The sequence below is a fragment of the Lactuca virosa genome, chromosome 8 (genome assembly GCF_052849685.1).
Source record: "Lactuca virosa cultivar CGN04683 chromosome 8, Lactuca_virosa_CGN04683_v6, whole genome shotgun sequence".
NCBI classification, from domain to species: Eukaryota; Viridiplantae; Streptophyta; class Magnoliopsida; order Asterales; family Asteraceae; genus Lactuca; species Lactuca virosa.
Window position 1 is genome coordinate 362,563,736 of NC_136433.1, and position 10,881 is coordinate 362,574,616.

At 31.5% G+C, this 10,881-nt stretch overlaps 1 long non-coding RNA gene across 1 annotated transcript; it reads right to left on the reverse strand.

Moving 5' to 3' along the window:
* Positions 1-9,061: 9,061 nt before the first annotated feature.
* LOC145129236 (uncharacterized) lies at positions 9,062-10,664 on the reverse strand. Its single transcript, XR_013717393.1, has 2 exons — positions 9,505-10,664; positions 9,062-9,304 (listed from the first exon to the last, which is right to left on the reverse strand). It is a non-coding gene; the product is annotated as an uncharacterized LOC145129236 (long non-coding RNA).
* Between the last annotated feature and the right edge of the window lie 217 nt (positions 10,665-10,881).

Here is a 10,881-nt window from a genome sequence, read left to right on the forward strand (position 1 = left end):
TTCCCTCATACACCTCTTCTCCAGTTTCTTCAGACGATCAGTTTGATTATCAACACCAGAACTTGTAGAAGATGATCCAATTGCTTTAACATTCACCGGAACATTGACATTTCCAGTGATACATGACCATAATTCTTCATCAAGACCATTCAGATAATCCTGCATACGGTCAGCCCACTGATCATAATATTCAGGGATTAGCATTGGAATTTTGGTTGATGATCCTAACAAATGAGAAAACGAGGTCATCGAATTGAGATTGAAGTTCGCCATTGTTGTACGGAAGATGACTTTGAAAATTTTTAAGAAGATTTGGAAATTTGAAAACAAACTAGTTGAATCAAATTGGAATTACAAGAAGAACACTCGATTCAACAATTCAAATGCAGAATCAAATCACAAACTAAAATCTAGACAAATTTTTCACGATAAAAAAGTGCGGAAACTTTTGAACCAAAAATTTGATTCAAAAACTTTTTGAATGGATGAAAATCAGATCACAGATGTGATTCCTGCTCTGATACCAATTGAAGAATCAAAGAATCGAGTATAAAATGAATCAGAGTATAGAATCAAGTAAGAATGCGAAATTGAACACTGGATGTAAATATGATCTTGTTTCAGCTCTATTACGCTTTCGAATGTTTACAGAGTACAAAGACAGGTCTGTAAAAACTCTTCTCTAACTCTAGTAAATATCCCTATTTATAGGGAACAGAAAGCGTACAAAAAATATACTAAGACATAGACACTTAAGTTTCGAATAAAAGCGTCTTAGTAAAATACATTACAAAACATTCGAAGAGGCAAAATATATTTCGACTAATTACAACATTTTAACCCTTACATCCTCCCTAAGAGAATTGTTACATAGTATATGTATTTTTTGGATTTGAGTTTTGAAGAAATAGTTTTGGTTTAGACTCTTTATCATTTTAGTAATTTCATTATAAATTGCTATGATTGTATTTGTTTATACGTTTTAAGGCTTTCTTAACCATATCAGATCAAAACCTTTATAGATCAAAGGCTTCTAGTCCATAGGTATTTGGTGTTCCAGTATTGTCCTCATTCCTTGAGGTTGCGGGCTCAAATCCTGCAGTGGACATAGGTCAAATTAAAAAGTAGTTTATGAACAGATTAGATTTGCCGCTTCAAAAGAAAAAAAAATCAAAACCTATATAACTTAATTAAAAGTAATTCAGGTTTATTGCAAGAATATTAATTAAAGGTCATTTTTTTGTAATTGATTTTGTTGTATGTGTGGAAGAAACTTGCACCTTGTTCACTTATAATAGTATTACACAATAAATTTGGACTGTTTGGGTTAAACTATACTAAAGCTATGTGGGTTGGTTGTATTGGTGCAAGCAGTTGATATTAGGAATCATTAATTAGCTTTATCATTTTTTTAATCTATATTGCTTAATATTGTGTTGCATAATTTTTTTATTAAGTTAAACTTTTCCTTATTGCTAAGCCTGTTAATGGATTGGTTATGAATAGTTGGTGGAAGTTATTTTGGTATGACTTATTTTTAATTAACCTTTAGATTTGGTATATATTAGAATATCAACCTAGTTAGTTTTGTTCTTAAGTTCAAATATTATTTAACGTAAATTTTTATTTGATTGAATCATTTAGTTTATGAATTCATGTACTTTAGTTGGTTAATTAGTACTATAATGTTACCAAAATAACATCTATAGTACTAATCAATCCGGTCAAAAATAACTTAACATATTGTATGTAATTATGTATGCAGATTATGTTAGACCCAAAGGTTGACATAGTTTGGCCTAGTTATAACGTGTCGATTAGGTCTCAAACGAATTATTTATGTGGATCGTGTTCAACCTAGATACTGTTTCACAAAATAATAATGTTCATACCCTCTCTCTTTGAGGTCGAGGGTTCAAGTCTCACTGTGGACATATGTGGAATAATTTAGGAGTAGTCTAGTATATATTTGTATTTTCCGTTTAAAGAAAAATTATAACCACTATTTACGGGATAATCAGTTCGTATCTTGATTTATGAGTAATTATATAACATATAAATATTATGGAGTAAAAGTCAAGTCATAATTAAATTCAACTAGAAAAGGAGCTCATGATTTGCAGAGTAGGAGTTTTGTTTTTTTATGATCTAAATCTCAATGTTAAAAAAGACTAAATATTATTAGAATTTTTATATTTTTGTATATGAAGATCACCATCAATGCAACTACTTGGTAAAGTTTCAGAAATCTGAAAAAAAAGGCTTTAGATATTTTAGCGGAATGAACATTTTAGAACAGGAGTGAAATAATACCTTCTTGTTGTCGTGATGTCCGATACTGTTGGATTTAGTCACTATCGTAAAAATCTTGACTAGATCTCGATTAATCTTCGATTAGTCTCTAGGGGCTACCTAGTCTCTAGGCGCTACCTGACCAACTAAAATGCGCATAACGATTAATATCTGCCTATACGATGAGCGAATTAGTAACAAACGATGAAATTTTTAACATTTTGAAGAAGTTCTATCTAAATAGAAACTATTTGAAGAATGATTAGTGTTGTATTAATCATATTAACTTATTCTGCTATAATATTAATGATATTTACAAACTTTGTTATAATATTAGTCATATTTGATTTTTTAAAATTTAACGAATTAACAATTTAAGGTCCGCACTTAATCCCTCTGATTAATCCCCGCCTAGCTGATTAATAATTTAATCACAGTCTACCGACTATCTGACGTCGAATGTTTTTTACAACCTTGGTTCTAGTACATAGCAAAATGCAAAAAGGTTTTTTTTAAACGGAAAGATAGAAATGTAGTGATGGTTAATAAGCAAAAGATAGGATGATACTAAACATCAATGGGTTTCAATGTATATTGAACAAAGATTTAACTATGTGTTTCTCAAACAAATAGGTTTATGAGCAATTAAAACTACATATAATGATACACATAACCACTGTACTCTAAAGCAATTAAAAAGAAATATGAAAAACAAAAATATTCATACTAATGAGAAATTAAAAGCAAAATCAAAGAAATATGAAACTAATACTCATGAGCAATTAAAAAAATTTGATATCAATACACAAACATGAGAAAGAAGAAACAAAAGAGGATAAACTCAAACCTATTGATGGTCAGTTTCCTGTTAAAGACCAACTTTTTATGTTTTAGTTTAAGTTGCATAGGAATTTTGAGGGAGGCAACTGAAAACTCGGTTGCCGAAAGCGTGAACTAAAGCAAGAGAATTAGGTTTCTATGTTCCCTCGTAACCATCTTTGAAAAATTTCAAGCTAAGATTATTGTATCTCTCTCTTGAATATTGTCTAGATGCTTTCCTCCTGCTTTCATCATTTCTTCAAATTCTTCATAACTAATTCATCCATCCTAAAACCATCAAATTAAATCAATAAAGTCACACAAAAATGTGTTGAATAAACAAAAATAAAAATTGAACAAATACAAACCTTGTGTGTATGAACATCTAGAATAATTACAACAATGATCTCTTCATTGTCGGTTTCAATTCCATCAACTAAAGCTTCCCTAAGCTTTTCTTCCTCTATGTAATCACTTTTTTTTTATCAAAAAAACTCAAAAGCCTCTTTAAGTGAACAGAAATAGCAACGAACTCTCCATAGTTCAAGTACCCATCTTTATCAACATCACCCGGTACAAAGTAAATATCTTTAGTTACTTTTTGTTTTAATAAAAGGTATAATCATCTTTTTAGTAAACTACAGTACTTACAACATCCACAAGGAATTAACGATATGAATTAGGAATCTGATGACCAAGCTTCTGCAAATCCACTTTTATGTCAACCATGGGTATCTTCCCTTGCTTGTTACTTGTTAGTGTCCATTAAATCAAATCCTTGTTTTATCCCCTCCACTTACTCCGCAGATAAAAGCTCATTAATTACCCAAATTCATGATTTACAAATTTCAACACTTTCAAATAAAGTTTAAAACACAAAAACCAAAATTTTTTAATCTTTTTCTTACTCTTAATACTCTCTTCTTGACCTTGTTAATGAATGAGAACAGCTTTAATCTTGTTTTAACAGTTTCACCTAAAGAAGCATTTGGAGGCTTCTTGGCATTTTGTATCCATAAGCAAAAAAAAAAATTTGTCCACTTTATATAGATCATAATGGTATAAAGAAGACAAAAACTTTTCATCAACAAAACCTACTATTTGTATTTTTTCACAATAGTCATTTAACTCTTTTTGTATACCAACCTCCTCTTCTTCATTACTCTATCACCATTACCAATTGGAAACCTTTTAGACTTGTACAAAGTGGCTTTCAACAAGTCTTTCACAAAAATATGAAATTGAATAAATTTGACAAACTAATCCTCATTAAGTACAAAGTGGTTTTCAACAAGTCTTATGTATAAATGGATTGATTTGGGCCACTCTTTATTTCTAATGGGTCAAATAGGTCAACAATGTTGAAAAGTGTTCAAAATTTATTTAAATACATTGAACCTAATGAATTATTTTATCAAACACACACTCACACACACACACACACACATATATATATATATATATATATATATATATATATATATATATATATATATATATATATATATATATATATATATATATATATATATATATACCATACATAATCAATGTCTTAATTATAAATTGTAAAGCCTAAGGTACAACAAATAAAGATTATTATCTTAAAAAACAAGGAAACATGATCCGAGCCGTTGGATCTATATTGGACGGTTAAGATTATTCTGTTTGTGATCCATAGGAAATGTTGATCTCCGATCACAATAGAGTGTACCTACGTACAAGTAGTTAGACATTACATACTACCAATAAATCTTCGTTGAAACAAAAAAGCCTGGGTGGCATTTCTGGTCTCAAAAATCAAAATCCGGGTTAGCTCAAAATTTGAATCGGGACAAAACTAAAAATCCTACTCCAAAATCATTATTTCTCCCCACGCTTTCATTTATCTCTCTCCATAGAAAACCCTAATACCCTTCTCTCCCCACACTTTCGTTTCTCTCTCCATGGAAAACCACCCTTCTGGTTAACTAGGTTTAGCCGCCTCCGCTCCCATTGGACCACCACAACCCCTCCACCAGATCGCAAAAACAATAGCCACCAATGCACCACTTCAGTACCTTTCTCTCTCTAAATGTTTGCAACTACTCAATGTAATGGCCTTCTAGGGTTCATTATCCCCTCCCTTAATGTCTCTGCGATCAACAATGGAGAGGATGGCCACCACTACTACTGCACTACTCACATGTTGATTTGTCTATATACATATACCACCACAACGCACAATCATTTCAAAACACCCTAGCCAAACTAGCTCCTTTCTCTATTCTCATTCCATGCTTGTGAACAACGAAGGCTGAAGCAACGAAAACCCTGAAACATTTTCTTAACTGCTTCGTGGTGGTGGACAAGGTTTTCCTTGTGTATCAGTTACCACTATCGTCGCCGTCATCTGACGTTCACTTGGTTTTAATGAAAAGAAAAAAAGCAAGCTAGGTTTGTGTATTTGTAAACTCGGTATGGAGATTTTTGGGTCCGATTTTTAGGGATTACCATATCATCCTCATCTCTCTTTATCTCTGGATCTACATAAGCAAGTGAGAACCATTTGTTTTGTGTTCCTTCCTTGATGAAGGCAGATCCAGTTCCATTTTTTTTTCATTTTCCTGAATTATTTCTTTATTATTTTTGTGTTCTTGCTTGATGAATGTTTATGTTCTGTTTTAGTTTTAGGTTGTTGTGTCTGATATCAAGTGATATCAATGGCAAATGTATTCAAGTATCCACGACCAAGGTATCTCTGTTACTATTTTGTAATAAAACACATAGACACACACACACACCTCACGTTGCCTTTTTTTTCCTTTTCTTTTCCTCTCTCGATCTCACCAGAGCAGGTAAGAAACACTATTTGGAAGGGGATTGTTGAATTTGCGGTAGTTTGATACTCTTTTGTATAAATATGTGTTTGTATGTATACAGTTGTTGGATTTTTCGTTTTTTGTTCTCTGTATGAAAAAATCTATGTACATGTATATAAATGTGGGTGTATGTGTATGTATAATATTGTGTATGTTTGTATAAATATCATAAAATTCTGTGTATGTATAAGGTTATGTATGTGCCATAATGAACATGTAATGGTATGCATATGGATTGGAAAAAAGATTTTGTGTGCATATATATATATATATATATATATATATATATATATATATATATATATATATATATATATATATATATATATATATATATATATATATATATATATCTTATTCACATATTTATGATAAAAAAATGCATAAATGTTGACTTTTTGTAATGATATTTGGTTAAATTTTTATGCAGAAAAATAGAGTGGGAATGGCATGGGGATGGGTGAACAATGTCTGCATGGTTTAGGTAAGATATGATGAGGATAGTCCCCAGGATGTGAACACGAGCCAACTTGAACATACAACATGAAAGGTGGGTTATCGAACTATAAATGTATTGTTTTGTGGGTTTTGTCCCTAATGTCATTTTCTCCCATGGGTTGCCAGATTTTTTTTTTTTTTTAGTTTACAGGTCAGAGCAGTAGTAGAGCCCCATATTTTTGTTTCTACATCAGCTTGTGTCCAAAGGTTTATGGCTCATTTATCCACTTAATTATTATTGTTTATTTCATAATGATAATTATATCTAGATTTTATTTATATGCTTGATATATTTGGTGAAAAATGGCTAATTTTTATTCATAGTCATACAAAATAATACAAAAAAAATTCAATTATGTCATTCACAAAAAATACTAGATTTTATGGAATAAAATTTGAGGTCACTGTTGACAACCTTTACTCTTTTTGACTATGTTACCTTCATGACTTTAGTTGGGAATGAGTATGGTTACCTGAAATGATGCGAGGTTAGCTATTGGCTGACTTTGAGATATTTTTTAGTAGGTAATTTGTCGATCTTTTAACCTTCACATGCATAAACTTCACCCATCTATGTTTTCGTTGTTTTATATTAGGCCAAAGGGACCTTGCCACATCAGATTTTGGAGTGCCACCTCATTTTTGATCATTTAGCACATAATCTTAGTGTTGGTGAGTTTAGTGTCACCATGTCATTTTAAGTTACTGTAACTGACATGTGAGCTAAGGGGCTTCATAATTTGTACGCTAATATATGTACAGGGCTGTGCGGAGTGCACGCATGTATAAAATCGAATTAGAAGCCGGTTCGACGACTAGTCGGGTGTCCGGGGGCAGCGCCCCTAGGTCCGCGGTTTCCAAAGGGGCAGAGCCCCTGGCTGGGGTCCCGCTGATGAAACCCTAATCCGGATTATCCTGACTTGCTTCCAAAGCAACTAATGACAGCCCAACCCTAATGAAACCCTAATCTCGTTTAATATATAAACGATTCTTCCTCTTCAGAAGAAGGTTACGAATTTTAGCTTTCGTTTCATCAAATTCTCACATGATCTCTCTAGCAAATTGGCTTACGATTTATGTGCCTAGAATCGTAAGTGTCCACTTGGATTATCCTAGGCTGAATTTCTTGCAACTCATGCATACAGTAGAAATACCAGTTCGAAAAGTGTTCTCATGATCCAAGTTGGTATCTAGATCTCCACTACAAACCCTAATATTTTCTTACACTTAACATTTTCTAAGGAGTGGTAACACTCCTACCACTCCATTTTTTTATTTTATTTTTCTAATTTAATTAAATTATTTTATCTAATATAGAAACATTTTTTATGCATAAATATTAAGCAAATTTTATTTTTTTAACCACAAAAGATTAATATAATATCAATTATATTTTTTAAAAAACAAACATTTCATACTAAATTAAAAAAGTTACAATAAATTAAAACTTAAAATACTTAAAAATACGATTTAATAATTCAAACCATGCCAAACATGACTTAACACCGACATACACGAACCTAGAAACGCGACTTACTACATAAAAACCACACTTCATAAAAAAATACAGTAAAGCAACGGGTCTTCCTCCGAATACTGGCCTTCGAATTCTTCTTTCGGTGCCATATTTAGATCAAGATTGTCCATCGTCCAAAAAGGATCTGTCAAATGGCGGCGAAGATTGGTATGGATTACTACACTGTGAATTATCCTCATTCTTTGTATCCATTTAAGACCACCATATTCTAGTAGTTGTGTGTCTATGATGACTTTATTCTCGTCTTAGACACATATTACGTTTCCTATATGTTCTATTATCATATTACGCAATATGATACATGTATACATCACGTCTGTCATAGTAGAAATATCACGAAACATGGATGCTTTTGTAACTATCTGTCAATGCTTTTTAAGTGCTCCAAATGCTCGTTCGATAATTTTTCTTGCTTTTTCTTGAACTCTCTTAAATCTGGACCTTTAAGGGTCATCCGGACATGACAAAATTTTAACGAAAACGAAAAGCTCAGGATAGATCCCATCCACAAGATAGTACCCAAATTTGTATTCCGTTCCTCGGAGTACAAATGACAAATTTGGGCAGTACCGTCATACACCTTGTTGAATATTGGTGAGTTATTGAGAATATTAATATCATTAAGCAAACTGGTACTATCGAAATAGGAATGCCAGATCCATAAATCCTCTGAGGCTACAGCTTCAAGTATGACCATAGGATAATGATATTTTTCCTTTGTGTATTGTCCATGATTTCAATTATGACCATAGGATAATGATACTTTTCCTTTGTGTATTGTCCATGATATGCGTAGGGACACATAGTCTTCACTTTTCTTTACATTTCTATCCATTTTTTTCAATTTCATAACAAATAAGTCTATTTAGAATCTGTTACAAAATATTAATATTTCTTTAATAAATGCATTTATAACATGCTAATTTTATTTTTGAATTATTTAATAGGGTTTTCAAGATAACTCCAAATTCACTTGCTAAAATCATATTTTAAGATAGACCCAAACCTATCATTTTATTTTAGAAACGTGGTAAATTTTTTAGAGAAAGCCAGCAAACAAAACACAAGTTGTATAAATAGAACTTACAAAAATAGATAGAAACACAAACCGTTCAATAAACATACAACTAAAAAACTGAATATTTTTATAATATACATAACATCATTGCAACACTAATAGCTGATGTTGCAACTAGATGGAAGTGTCTCTACTCCTCCACAAACCTCTCACTGCCATGTATGCAAGTCTCTCGTCCTCCATATGCCTCTCATATCTCTAAAATCTGCCTCTTAATGACTAAAATCATGAACATGATACAAAATTGTCAATACAGCAGACAATAAACATTAAATAGTGTACTCAAAACCTATAAAGTGGCCTAATAAATTCAATTGAAATGAGCAAAATCTGAAACAACACGATACTCTCTTCAACACTAATGTTCCCTATATCTTTCCCTTTCTACCCTCACATGTAAATCAAGTAAAGATTGATACCAGTTTGTAAATTGCATAAGAAAACATAGACCCTCCTCTGCCAATGTTGAAACTCATCTCTCTCTTCTCTTTCCATTTCTTTTTTGATGGGGCTTCCCAATATCTTTGAACAATTGTTTCATACCTTATATAAGGCAGCTTAAGTCCGTCTTTAAGGCAACTTCCTTCACCTACCACACAATCATAACACAATTAGACAATAACTTATAATGACTTATAATACCCACAAACTTAATAAGTTTATTACCTAATGCATCCAAATCCCCACAAATTCAAACTTGTAAACTAAAAGTAAATATCCTAATCCACCACTAATGTTTCTTAAAACTGTAGAATCAACCAATTATTGCTACAACTTTAATGAAGCTTTGGATGGCTGGTCCTCAAAACAAACATAAAAATGAAGGAAGATTTAATTCCAACACTGATTAGGTTTCAAACGATACCACCAACTACAATTTCCAGTTCTGCTACTCCTGCTAGAGCCTTCACGTCCTTTATATAAATATATGTACATCGGAAAAAAATGTAAATTGAACACCAAGTGATTTTTTAAGGAAAGAACCTCTTGATCCCGCAAACTACAAATCCACCCAATCAAAGTTGATGATTTCTTCTTACCTTACTGATATACTAACACCCGCATAAACACACGAATGCTTGTACTAATTCAACGCAAGCCTAAATAAAATACCATATTTCCAGGATTCCAAAACAGATGTTGTGATAATAACTCAATAAACCAAAAAATATCACATGTATATATAAACGCACAAGCATGCACATAGAGATATTAAAAGAGAGTGTGTATGAATAAAATGGGAGTGTTACCTCTTTGATTAATGATACATGGAAAGAGATTAACAACAGTGGGTATATTTTTGCTCTACAAATCCATAAAATGGCAACAATAAAATCGAATATACAAGTTAGAAAAAACCCCATTGTGATCTATTTTGGTCAAATACACGTATCAATTGTTTCATTTTACAAACCAAAGGTTTTAAAAATAATAATGGAAAAAATTGATGTAAAAAAATAAGAAAATGAAAACAAATATTGATCTAACCTAAAATCAAGAGCATTTACGAATAAGAACTTCATACTTGTAATAGAAAGTAAGAAATATAATGTAAACTGTAACCAAAATCGATCTAATTCACAATCAAAGATATATGAAGAAGAATCCAAAGAAAAATTCAAGGCATAACTACCTAACCCTAACCATAACTCGATATATATATATATATATATATATATATATATATATATATATATATATATATATATATATATATATATATATATATATATAGAGAGAGAGAGTGTGTGTGTATGCGTGTGTGTGTGTTAGAAGAGGGAGATAAATTTTGGCAA